The sequence below is a fragment of the Tympanuchus pallidicinctus genome, unplaced genomic scaffold (genome assembly GCF_026119805.1).
Source record: "Tympanuchus pallidicinctus isolate F22 unplaced genomic scaffold, pur_lepc_1.0 scaffold3, whole genome shotgun sequence".
Taxonomy (NCBI): domain Eukaryota; kingdom Metazoa; phylum Chordata; class Aves; order Galliformes; family Phasianidae; genus Tympanuchus; species Tympanuchus pallidicinctus.
This window is the reverse complement of record NW_026294747.1, coordinates 47,393,226-47,405,842: the sequence shown is the minus strand read 5'-3', so window position 1 is coordinate 47,405,842 and position 12,617 is coordinate 47,393,226. Positions and strand designations below refer to the sequence as shown.

The following is a 12,617-nucleotide window of genomic DNA, read 5'->3' as shown; positions in this document are numbered from 1 at the left end:
GCTAATGGAATCAGACCTGAACAGCAGGGAAAATTATTTATTAGGTTATCTATGAATGCAATGCAATGCACTTTACAATCCACTTTCATTTGCTTCTTTGCAATCATTTGTCAAGGGCTTCTGCCAGCAGGAATGACCAGAGAGGAGCTATCATTTGTGGTCACGTGGGAATGCCTCCACCTCACAATAAACACAGCTACAATTAACGGAAGCGGTGACCTTGTTGGCAATTTCTGCAAAGAGGACAAGACTCCATGGGAATAACAAATAAAGCAGATTATTATCACTTAGGTGACCTTTGTGAATCACACTGGGGCTGGAATGAGTTGCAGGGGCCATCTCAAGGCTCCTGCTGCCACCATAAGGAGAAGTTCCCAGGGAAGGCATTTTCCCAATGTCACCCATCATGGGTGAGGGGCAAGCAAAGGAATTCATGGAACCAGGCTGTCTGACTGCAAAAGTGAAAGTTGCAACAATGCCAACATAAAAAAAAAAAAAAAAGAAAAAAAAAAAGAAAAAGGAAAAAAAAAGGAAAAAAAAACCCTTTTCATTCATTGCTCATGAAAAATCTGAGAATCTCAATTTTTCCTTTTTTCTAGAAATCCCAGTGAACAGAAAAATATTTTTGCCCAGCAGGCTGATCACTTAGGGGTTTTGGTTAGGAGCAGCTGCTACAGGACTGCTGGAAAAGGGGCTTCAGGTACATGTGTCCTTTCACTTGCTTAGCCAATCACAGCTTCTGCCCAGCCAGGATGCACACTGAAAGGCTGCAGGCACTTCGGTGACTCTTTTCAAGATACTCAATGCTGCTGCAGCAAAGTGCTTCTTTCAGTGCACAAGCAAATGCCACAGCCTGCCCAAGGAAGAATATATTTCAAATTGTAGGGGCAATAATCCTTGTGATTTCCTAGTTTGGTGCATGAAGCTGCTGTTTCTTTCTCAGACCTAGCCCTGCTTCAGGACTGGCTGTCTCCTGTTTTTATTTCTGTACACAGACATCACAGCTTGCTGCATGGGGCAGCCAGGGGAATCCCAGGCCTTTAATACCAGTGAGGCCAAGAGCTTCCATCCTGGGCAGTCTCTTGGCCCCAGGGCTGCCCCTTTAAGAGCTAAGCTGTGCCCTGTCCATGAGCTCTTAGCCCAGGCACACCACCATGCTGTCCTTCTCACCATGGTCTGGATCCAATCCTCACCTATTGTTTCATTGATCTACAGAAATGACTTGAGCTGCTCAGGGATTCTGGCATTCCTGGGGCACGCTGTCAGTGCATAGCACCAAACATTTCATTACAAAATTACACTTAAATTTACAAAACTTTATTAATGATAAAATATTAAGCTTGCAAGGAATAGATCAAAGAAATACAAAGGCTGCAGAGCTGAAATTTAATCCATCATTGATCTTTTAGTTAGGAAAGTAGCAGAAGCCCAAGAGCAATCTGTCTCACAGCAGAGCCCACATCTAAGGAAACACCACTTCTGAATCACAGAATCATAGAATCACTGAGGTTGGAAAAGACCTCCAAGATCATCCACTCCAACTGCACACCCAGCACCAGTATTTCCCCTTTAAACCATGTCCCTTAGTAGAACATATATGGTCAAATGTCAAGTTGTTTTTTTACAAAGTGCAGTGAGGCAATCGTATTTCTGTTTGGAGTTTTTCCTCAGAGGGAAGGAAGAGTAAGCCAAGCAGTTTTCCTTTCAGTATGCATGCATTCAGAAACAGCTGCTCAGTTCCCAAATGTTATGGCTTTCTTGTCTCCCCATGGGCACGGCATCCCCAAATACCTTCCTGACACAGCATTCCCAAACACCTGCTTCCTCTGAGAGCCCCTGGAACCTCAACAGCTGAGATGAATACCCACCTGTCTGAGGAAAGTGCTTGGCATTGTGCTTTCCTGCAGCTTAATGTCCCTTTTCATCCCAATTTCCTCAAGTAACATGACTTGCACAGTCCCTTCTGTAATAAGTCCCACATCTGCTGGCTGGTTCCAAGATCCTACAGCTTTCAGAAGACAGTAGTGGCTCAGAATGGGGATGAGATTTGCCTGGTTGAAGACTGCTGCACCAGAGAAAGGCTGTTAGCATGAGGGGGTTTCCATCAGCCCGTGTGCGTGGCCATGCAGCACAAACAGCACCTTAATCCCACATGGATGGGTAATGGGGCCATGGATTTGAGATTGGTGGCTGCCAGGGGGAGAGGATGGTGGGTGACCACCGTGATGTGCTGGGGTTGTGATGGATAACCCAAGGGGCAAGCTGGTGTTACTGCAACCAGAAAGACAGGGCACAAAGGGAGGACAAAAAAAATTTCACCTTCCGCATTTCCATTTGCTAGCCCTCCACACTGCTCAGGATGGGGAGGCACAGCTCTTGCTGCAGTCCCTGCTGCCCAGCTGTTTCACCAACTTGCCCTGACACCAGAGACCTCAGAGCAGAGACTCAGCTCCTCTCATGGCTTCTTTCCATTTTCCTGCTCCCTGCTATTTATTGCTCAGTGGTGCTCGGGACAGGAATGCAGACCCAGCAGCTAAGTTTAGTTCATGGCTCTGACAGAGATTTCTTCCCTGACACTAAACAAGAGATTAAATTTCTCTGTGCCTCAGTTTCCCCTCTGTAAGCCATAGATAGCAAAGTTTCCCTTTGTAATCCATCCTAGTTCAGAGCTGCTTTACGATGCTTGTTTTTGCTCTGTGTATTATTGGAATTCCTGTCCCCACTGAGCTCTTGGCTACTTCTGTATTTAGTACTTCCATGTGTTTCATGGAGGGTCTTGTTACAGTTTTGATATTGTGTACAACAGTGACCAGAGTTGAAGTAAAATTCTTCCCAGTAATATTTTCTAGTTTGTATGGATTTTCACTTGAATGGTAATTCTCTAACAAATTAATCTGGGATTGTTTTCACAGTTCTGGAAGCAATGTGGGCACAGAGAGCATACCACAGAATCACAGAGCTGTAAGGGACCTCTGGAGGCCTCTGAGTACAGCCTCTCTGCCAAAGCAGGTTCCCTACATTAGGTTGCAGTCACACTGCAAGCACACATCTGATATGCCACCTACCATCACACCTTGCTCTTGTTGCTCACACCATCCCTTCCCTGCCCAGCCTGCTGACCACCTCTTCCAAGCTGTGTTGCCACCAAGTGCATTTGGTTGTGTTTTTTCCCAAGGCAAATCTCTTTGTGTTATTTTCTGCCTGTGTTTCTAACCTTGCTACTTCCCTTTATGCTGTCCTTTTATGTCCTAACCAGCAGGTACAAACCTATTTTATTATCATCTTCTAGGAAAGTCATTAGCATTTTACTTCCTTCTGCTCATCAGCAATGAAGATGTCAGCCAAGACAGGTCTAGCGAGGATGGCAAGGAGGAAGAAAGAACTCCTGTGAGAATAACAACTGTGTTGCAGCCCTTCCTGTAGGACTCTTTGGAACAACCTGCTTTTGGAAATGTAACCAGAGCAGTACCCATCAGAGCTTTGGGACTGAGATGTCAGGAGTCTTTTCTTGCAACAAGAAAAGAAAGACTTTTATGTATGAGCTGAAGACTTGGCACAATGTTGTCTCTTTAAAAATATTATCCAGCAACACATTACAAAGCAAACCTCTTCTATCACATCCATATTTCATCTGCACCTCAGAATTGTAATTAATGGCACAAGAGGCTCCATGTGACAAGCTGTCCTCAGGGCAGACTTTTTATCTACATCAACAGTGCTCTCTGTTACGGCTTCTCTTGGCAGCATTTTTCTTTTGGTGCTCCCTAGCAGAGATGCGATCCACATTCTTCTCTCTGCTGATGAAAATTTCCCTTAGATACAATAAAACTAAAGAGAGCAGTTTCTCAAAGATGGAAGAAGATGCACGAGGACACACATGAAGTGAGGTGAAGAGAAAACCCATTTGCAAAGCCTGCCTTGCTTGGGTGAGGCAAGCACTAATTCAGACTGAATATGATCTAAATTAAACACCATGCAGCACCAGCAACCCAAAGGCAGACAATCCAATTTCACTGAAGCTATGCCAGGACTGAATTTGACCCTCAGCATTATGTGGTATCTACATTTATGGCCAGGAAATCTGAAATACACATGCACACTCCAGCACAGGTACCCTGGTTGTGGCTGATGCTCCAAAACATTCAGCTGCTCCTCAGCACCCCTGGCAAATATTTTCGGTGGTCATCTACCTCCATCTTCAGGATGAGGCTTCCTGAAAATGTGAAGAGTGATAAAGTAATTGTGCTCACGTAATAAATGTTGGAGGGACCGTATTTTTCCTAACCATTTCAAAGGCAGAAATAATAACCAAAAACAAGTGCTAACCTTCATGTAAGGTCTGTTTGATGTAACATGCACCACGTGCTGAACCCATCCCAAGGCAAATCGACCCACAGCAGGATGGAACTGCACAGAAATTAACACCAGGAAGAACCAGAGTGCAATGAACCACAGGATCCCATGGATTTTTAGACACTGGATTACAGATTTTAGGCTATTAGCCTATGGGTCAACACTCACAGCTTGGCCTTGGACAGTTTTCTCAGCACTTTGAATACCCAGAAGTAGAGTTTCGTGGTGTTGAGTTTTTGGGGTTTTGGTGCATTTGCTCTGTTTTGAGTTATTTCTTCTGGAATGCAACAAAAGCTAACACTTCTAACTCTTCACTGTACTTCACTGGGATTACTGATAAATCAGACGTGGGGTGGTTCTGCAAGTTGGGTTAGTTAGATGTGGTTTAATAGAACCACAGCCTAAGCCTGGCTTTTTGTTTGGCTCTTCTAGATTACATCGGGATTTAATTTGTCAGGTTGTTGTTTGGTTTTTTTTTTGTTTGATTGGTTTTTTTGTTATTGTTTCTTGGATCTTCCAAGCAAAAATTTCATTCCTTTGGGTAACTTTTCTCCAGTTTGTCATCCATTACCTACAACTCTCACTCTACAGTTCTGCAAAGTACTGTCTCATATTTTTACCCCTATTTTTAGAAATAGTCCGTATATGAAAAGCATGACTGAATTTGTAGACATTGAATGTTGCAGGACTGGCATTGCACAAGAATAAGGTGACATATTAAGCCTTGAAATTCATAGATACCTGATGTTTCCAAAATTACTTCCCAAACCTGCACTGACACAGATGGTGAGGCGTCACAGGCTGTTGTATTAGTGATGAACAATACATAAAGGAGACAAGCATCAGTATTGCACGTGTCCTCATTGGATACCTCCTGCATCCACATTTGTCCGTCCTGGAGGGTATCTTCACTACCAGTGCCAATAGGAAGATCTGCTCTTCTGATGGATGTCAGTCCCGGTGCCCGTGGATCTGCTGACAGCCTCAGCTCTCCCAAGTCTCCCTCCATATGGCCAGCTGGTTCCTCTCCTCTCTAATCTCACATCACTGCACTCACATAACCTTCAGCATGTGCCACCACTTGTTTATGCTGCGCCTCTCTAACTGGGAAAGAAAAAAAAAAAAAAAAAAGCAATGCCGATGTGACTGAAGATAATGAGCTGCTGATTAGCACTGGAGAACACAACAGAAAACATTTCATTTAAATTGCCTTTCTTGTTGAGTTAATTAAAATAAAACACAAAGCTTCTCAGCTTCGTTATGGTGCCTGCTTGGCTCAAAGCAGTGAGGCTAAACAGGTTTGCAATTAATATGCGTAGCCTTCCACCTGCTATTAGCATAATAACAGAGACTAACAGCACCTTTCCGACTGGATTGTCTGTGATTCAGTGCTGCCGGACTACTGACATCCTCCTGCAGCACCCGCACGAGCTGTGGGAGATGCCTGCCTGCCTACCATTCGCCCCCGTGCACTTACATTCTGCTTTGTGTAGTACTTCCATACCTCCCATCTGCCCGATAAGCCAGTTAGGTCTTTGTTTAGGAGGCTGTAAAAACTTCGGCTGGAGCATTAAGGGTGGTTTCCGACCTCAGCCCGATGGTTCATAAGGTCTGAGGACAGGTTTGAAGTCAGTCGGAGCAGCACTGGCGTCTGTAAGGCCATAAAAACGTGAGAGATGCTCACGGTTTTCAGACGATCCCTTTCGCTGTGCGCGCAGTTCCCTACGAGCGCCTCTGAACGCTGCGGATATCTGTGACTGCCCTCTCCTGGGCAACAGCGGCGTTGCCTTAGTGCGTATTTTTCCTAACAATCAGACGTCAAACGTTAGATCTACAGAAAATTAACACTGCTTTGTTAACTTAGAGCTGTATATATGCTACATACATACAATATACATTATAGTTTATGTTATAGTATATGTATAGCCAAGAGCACAAATACCTGAATTTTCTGCCTGGTTTCTACACACCTCTTCTTCATATAGTGATTCATAGAGACACGTTCTTTTTCTGCTCACCAGTATTATCAGCTTTTTGTTACTATTGTCATTTTTTAATCAGCTGAAGGTTCAGTCCCAATCTAAGCAACATTCCTTCTCTCACCTACAAATTAATCATAATAACGACAGGATCAAGAGAAAAATGAAAGACCCTCCTGGGCCTTTGCAAATTGCTATCTATTTTCTAGCAGTTCCATCACAAAGCAGAAATAGAATTTGATCGCATACAATTAAGAAAAGTTAGAATACAGTTAGAAGAGTGGCATGGTTAGGATAGCAGGCTTGTAATCAGAAAGATTATTGTGATGGAAAAAGACAATAAAAAATGAAATACTCACCCCCATCCCAGGCTCACAGGAGAAAACTCCAGAAAGAGATCCTTCCCCAGTGGCAGTCAGCCCTTAAATGGGATCTAGGACCCTTCCAGTCACACAGCTGAATTGCCTTCACCTTTATTCCCATGGCTGTCTCAGTCCTTGCCTCAGGTGATCAATCAGTGATTCAGGCCATGACTCAACAGTTCCCATACAGGCTGTATGTAACTAAGTAATTGATACAGGTGTTTTTAACATAACAAAGAAACAAACAAAATGTTTTAATAAATGTTAATGAGTCAAAAACATTATACTAATTTCTAACAAAATTCACAATTGGAGATCCATTTCCTCATAGCCAGGCAATAACAGACCACCAAGAACAGCAAAGCTTTGTGTTGCTGTTACTAAGCAGCATTTTTCTTGGTAGGGATTTGAGCTTTACTTCTGGGCAGCTCAGAAAGCTCCCGTTGAAAATCAGATCACAATGTCTGGCCGAGGTCTGATTGCCCTGCATGAAAATGTCTGCCTTTGCTAATTGGTCTCCAGTGTGGGACAGACGATGTGTAGTTAATCATTCAAGAAGCTTGTTAGGCTCACACCATATTCATTGTTACATTTGCTGATCTCTTATGTGCTTGAAAATGCTGTACAGCCTCTCCTCAATAACAGTGGGGAAGTAATAAAACTAATCAAATTCATTATCCCTCTTCTACATTAGTATTCCTCCATTAATTTTAACGGCCTCATTTGATATATGCAGGTGCACATGAATTCCAGCCATTGGCTTTGCTGTTTGTGGAAATGGATTTCAACCCAAAATGATCAGAAAAGCATCTGTGGGCAAATTTGACCATTTCAAAAATTTTTAAGAGGAAAAATTCATTTTTAGGCATTTTGCTGAAAAAGCAGCCTAAAGCAGACAGACAGAAATGCAGAATACTAGAAAACGTTGAATCCAGTGAGAGTTAGTTGTGTGCCTGTGCCTTAGGTTCATGCCTGGCTATAAAAAAATATAGCATTAACGCTGCAGAGTCTCCTGCAAGGACAAATTTGTGAGAAGATACAGGGATGCTGTGATGCTCCGACCATTCATTTTCCCCACTAACAGTGGTGGGGATGCTGTAAGCCATAGAACGAGAGAGCAGGAGAAGCCCTTCTCCATGTGCCCACCAGCACAGCAGGTAGAGCCAAGCAATATCCTTGGTGTGGGTTGATGGTGCAGACAGTAGGGAGATGGCAAGGGGCAGGGCACCGTGCTCTTGTGTGAAGACAATCATTAAAATGACAGCGTTCTGTGGTACATGTGAGAGCTGCTCTGCAAAGAAACACTGGAGTGAGTTGTGCACAGAGCTGTTACTCACAGTCTGGGCAATATCATTAGGATGGAAAAAAAATTGAACAACAGGTAGGAATGCAGAGCAAGAGCAAAATGTGAGAGCAGACAGCTGTCAGCTCCATCAGCTTGTTAAGGGTGGAGATGTTGGCATGCTGGGAAATTATTGTCCACTTTATGTCTCGATATTGGAAAGAAATTTACTAAAAGAGCCAAGGCAGTTTGAGCACTTGAGCTGTTTAATTATGCCTTTTAAAGTTGTCTTTGAAGCCGCAGAGCAAAGGATGAATGAAATACTCTCTGAAGCTCCTTATTAGTCATTCCTTTCTCCGATGGCAATAATTACGTTGTTCTACATTGGAATGAGTGTTCCTAGTGAATCCCCATACTCCTCAGTAACACTTGCAGCAGGGCAAGCTGTGATAATGATGCAGGTAATTAGAGCTGGGCCTGCAGGATCCAAGAGCCACACAGGTCAGCTATAAACGTCCCTCCTGGGCAGAGCATCACAGGCTTATCTCCAGAGGCTTAGGCCAGGTGTGAAATCCTTAGGATCTGGGGAAATTGAGAGCAAATGGTTTGACTGCTGCTCATCTGTGCAGATTCCAAGGGAATTTCCTTCCTTACAGCTGGCCATGTGCAGAATACTAGATGAAATCTTTTCATGCAACCACTAGGAAAGACTATTACCATTCTTTATATTCCTGTGCAGTGTGCTGCTTGACCTATAACAGACACTAATATCAATTGTCCTGAGTGCTAAACCTTAAAACCCACCCACTAATGGTCTACAGCAAACAACAACAAACAAGCAACCCATAAAATGACAGTGATGTCTGAGCAGCGCTTTTCTCCCACTGGTGCTACATCTGGCATTGGCAAAGCAAGACTGCAACGAAGCCACATCTTTCAGAGCACCTGCACATGGCAGCAGCACAGCAGATTGCAGTGAGATTTTCTCTGGCAGCACCTGACACAAGCATGAATAATAAAGGTCCTTGTTAATCGTTTACAGACTTGCTGTTCCTGTGGATTCATCAGTATTAAAGACTTTTGCTGAAGATTTCCGATCTTGTTGAGTGCTTGGGTTTTGTGCTCACTGATGGCAAAGGGTGAGGGCTGAGGTTGTGCAGCCATCCCACATCCCTGCACAGCCCACAAACCACGGCATCGGGCCAAGCACAGGCTGGCCTTGAGTCTGACGGAACTCAAATGGCAGAAGAAAGAATGAAAGGCGAGCAAAAAGAAACAAAACCCACATCTTAGAATAGAACTCTCCCTCCATAACCCCACCCCTTTTCAAACCCCAGATGAGCGCAACGCTTGGCTCTGCCTTTGCTCTTGCAGCCCTGCCTGCACCGGCCCAGCACGGCCACAGGAGGGGACCGCTGCAGCGGCTTTCCCCAGCCCGCACTGTGCGGACGGAGCCCGGGGCCGTGGGGTGGGCAGAGCCACGCCGGGGTCTGCTTGAACGTGATGTGCCCAGAGCCCGGAATGGACACAGACGCGAATAATTTAATCGTGTGTGAACGACTGGAATAAATGCGGGCACGTCGCCGCTATTATTGAAATCAGGAGAACTGTGTGTAATCACATCAGCTGTGAGGGTCATACGTAGCATGAGACAGTTAGCAAGTTAAATGCTGCGGATACCCGAATATGCAGCAAAGTCAATCACAGCACCAAGATCTCTCTGCGTTCACGATCATGCATGCAGGACTGGGGAAGGGAAAATATGCTGTGATTTCATGCTCCTGGAGTGTTCCTCTTGACAAGACTGTTTCCCATAGTGTCTAAAAAAATGTCCTCGCTAATGTAAATAAAAATCATAGAATCACTCAAGACCTTAAAGATCATCAAGTCCAATCACAACCTAACCATACTACCTAAAATGCTTGTCTTGTGTTTTATTTTATTTGGGGGGGTATCTATCTGAAAGATGCTTGTTTTCCATCTGCAGATCTTCACCTATAGCTCCAGCTCAGGAGCAGTGCCTGCTCTGCATCTCACCGCATGGTTATGCACACATGTAGCCTGCACAAAGGTTGGGAACCACTGCTTTGAGGCAAATATTGGGCTGGGTTGGAAGCTTGCTGAAGTCAACATGACTCCTGCTGTGATTTTATCGGGCCTATCATTAATTCCCTAATGAAGACAGCCATTTATCTTTATTAGATGGATTCTTCAGTGGATTGATTTAATCTAGAAAACTTCTCCATGACAAATTTTCAGAACCCTATGTGCTCCTGGCTCTGTGAGGAGCCCAGCCTTGCCCTCTGCCAAGCATGCTCTGCTTCCCAAGGAGCTAATCAGCCGGCCCATCTCTTCTCAATCAATAAGCATTTATTCTAATTGAAACCAACATCGACTGGATACCGACCAGGAATGTGAAACCGGCTATGGTTAATGTGCATGAGCTGGAGCCTGAGAGCAGGAGGCGACATGACTGTCAATGGGAGCGCTAGCAGGGACATGCCACCCGGCTCTCTGTCACTCTCCAAATGCCCTATTTACGGCTCTCACCAGGGAGCTCTCTGTCTCGCTTTGATGATGAATTAATTTCCTCTGATGGATAAACCTCACAGTCCCCCATTGCAACACCTTACAGAATGCATTGCCTAACGAGAATGGCTCATTAACATATAAATCATGATGTATTTCTTTTTGGCACCACTGGCAAAACAGCGGGCTTAACGCTCCCCCCTCATCTCACTTTTTCCCTAGAGGGAGAACTTTCATTGATTGCTTAATGGAAGGTGGAAAGAGTGAAATCACTTAATTGTGTGACTCCTCTGATGTGCTACTGCTTAGACTTTAAGTAAGAATTCGAGTTCCCCCGTGTGTTCATTGTCTCTGTGTTTTATTGCTGAGTTAAGGTATGAGGCTTCTCTGTCATAACCAGTTACAATAGCAGTTGTTCAGGTGTTACTTCACCACGTGTCAGGGTCTGCTGAATACTCTGCCTGCCATGTGGATAAAGCCTAAATTAACAGTGAAGGCGCCAGACCAGGAATCTGTCAGATCTGTACAACCTTTTGCAGAAAGAGCTGCTTGCATCATGCTGCAGGGGATGTGCTCTATCTGCAGAGATACAAGCCAGCCCCAGGCCAGGAGCTGAGCAGCCCCCACCAGCACTGCCCTGTGCTGTGTTCATAAACTCTTTACATATTCCTCCTGGGAAGCACTAGCAAAACACCCTCAGGCACTGAGTGCATTATGTTTAGCTCTGCTATGAACTGGGTGGGTGACAGTAGGTGGCTGACATGCTCTTTGGGCCTCAGTTTTTCAATCTGAGCAGACCAGATTAGCTGTACTAATAATTTTCAGCATTTCACTCACTCAGCCAATGAAAGAAAGAGCTACAAACTCCTTCCATTTCACCTTGACTGGACTGCACAGCAATTCCAGCTTTTCAATTGGGCTGTCATAGGCAGCTGTATCTGCTGAGCCTGACTTGGATATGAGGACAGGAAGCACCACGCTGTCTGTTGAATGGGACGAGGCCTATCTTGGTGAGGGATGCACACTGCAGCTCCACCTCACCTTTCAATGGAACACAAAACACAGCCTCCAGCTCCAGCATGCACGAGCCAGCTCACCCTCGCTTCAACCTTCTGTTTACCACCCCTTTGCTATGTTGTGCAGGATTTAAAGCATGGATACATTCTTATTCCTTGTTTTGTGTTTACCTGAGCGAGATGGGTATCACTTTAATTAAACCAGCTTCAAGTCAGTTTAGCACTTTTCTCCTTGCAGCTCCGTGTGGGGCTGCAGCCAGGCACGAGGTGAGCCCTGCAGCATAGGGCAGCCAGCCCTACCAGGAGGAAGGCTGGGAAATTCCAGCTGCTGTTCCTGGAAGCCATCCTAAAAGTTGTCCCTTGTTAACTCAAAGGAAGCACTAGAACTGTTTCAGTGCAACTGAAGACAAAGCTGGTGCCATGACTGCAAGGCAATCCTGCTATAAAATATGGAGAGGTTGTTTGCAAGACAAGTTCTTCTTAAACCCCTATGCTTGTTTGCACTACGTGCATTGCCAACTCCCATTTTCAGTTTTACAGCTTTTCTGCGGTGCTGTTCACATATCAGCCAGGTGATCCAGCTATCCTTTCTTTTTTCTTTCATTTTCTAGAAAATTCCAAAAGGAATCCGGAGATGTTAAAACCTGTTTAAACCTCTGAATATTTCCTTAACAATTTTTTAGCTGTTAACACGAGGCATTGCTGCAGAATCTCTTCTACTGACTCACGGGAGGGAAAAATTCATCTCCAGTATGAGGATGGGTGATCAAAATGACTTACATTCATCTCACATTTAAAATGTACTTTGTGTCACACAAACCCAAACTGTAAATGTCTTGCAAGGAAATTAAATCCATTGTGAGGGGCTTTGAGCACTGCAGTTCTCCAGGCACTTCAGTAGGGGTCTCAGCTTTCAGAAGTCTCATGGTGACAAAAATCTGCCCATGGGGACAAACTTGAACTCAAGCCACCTGATGCGAAGCCATCATGGAGGTGCAATGCAGTGGAGCAGAGCTGACTGGAGGGTGAATGAAAGGAGACTTGTGATGAGCAAAACTGGGACAGTTGGAGGCATTAATGTTTGCAGGGTGTGTGG

The 12,617-nt window shown here is 44.7% G+C and overlaps 1 long non-coding RNA gene across 7 annotated transcripts; it reads right to left on the bottom strand.

Annotated features, from left to right (window-relative positions):
- Positions 1 to 1,345: 1,345 nt before the first annotated feature.
- LOC128085660 (uncharacterized) lies at positions 1,346 to 6,806 on the bottom strand. Of its 7 annotated transcripts, none has more exons than XR_008209039.1 (5): positions 6,692 to 6,806; positions 6,296 to 6,456; positions 5,858 to 6,184; positions 4,115 to 5,457; positions 1,346 to 3,797 (listed from the first exon to the last, which is right to left on the bottom strand). It is a non-coding gene; the product is annotated as an uncharacterized LOC128085660 (long non-coding RNA). The 7 variants fall into 7 exon arrangements; XR_008209041.1 differs by having other exon boundaries at positions 1,346 to 3,794; XR_008209040.1 differs by having other exon boundaries at positions 1,346 to 4,213; positions 5,225 to 5,457.
- Between the last annotated feature and the right edge of the window lie 5,811 nt (positions 6,807 to 12,617).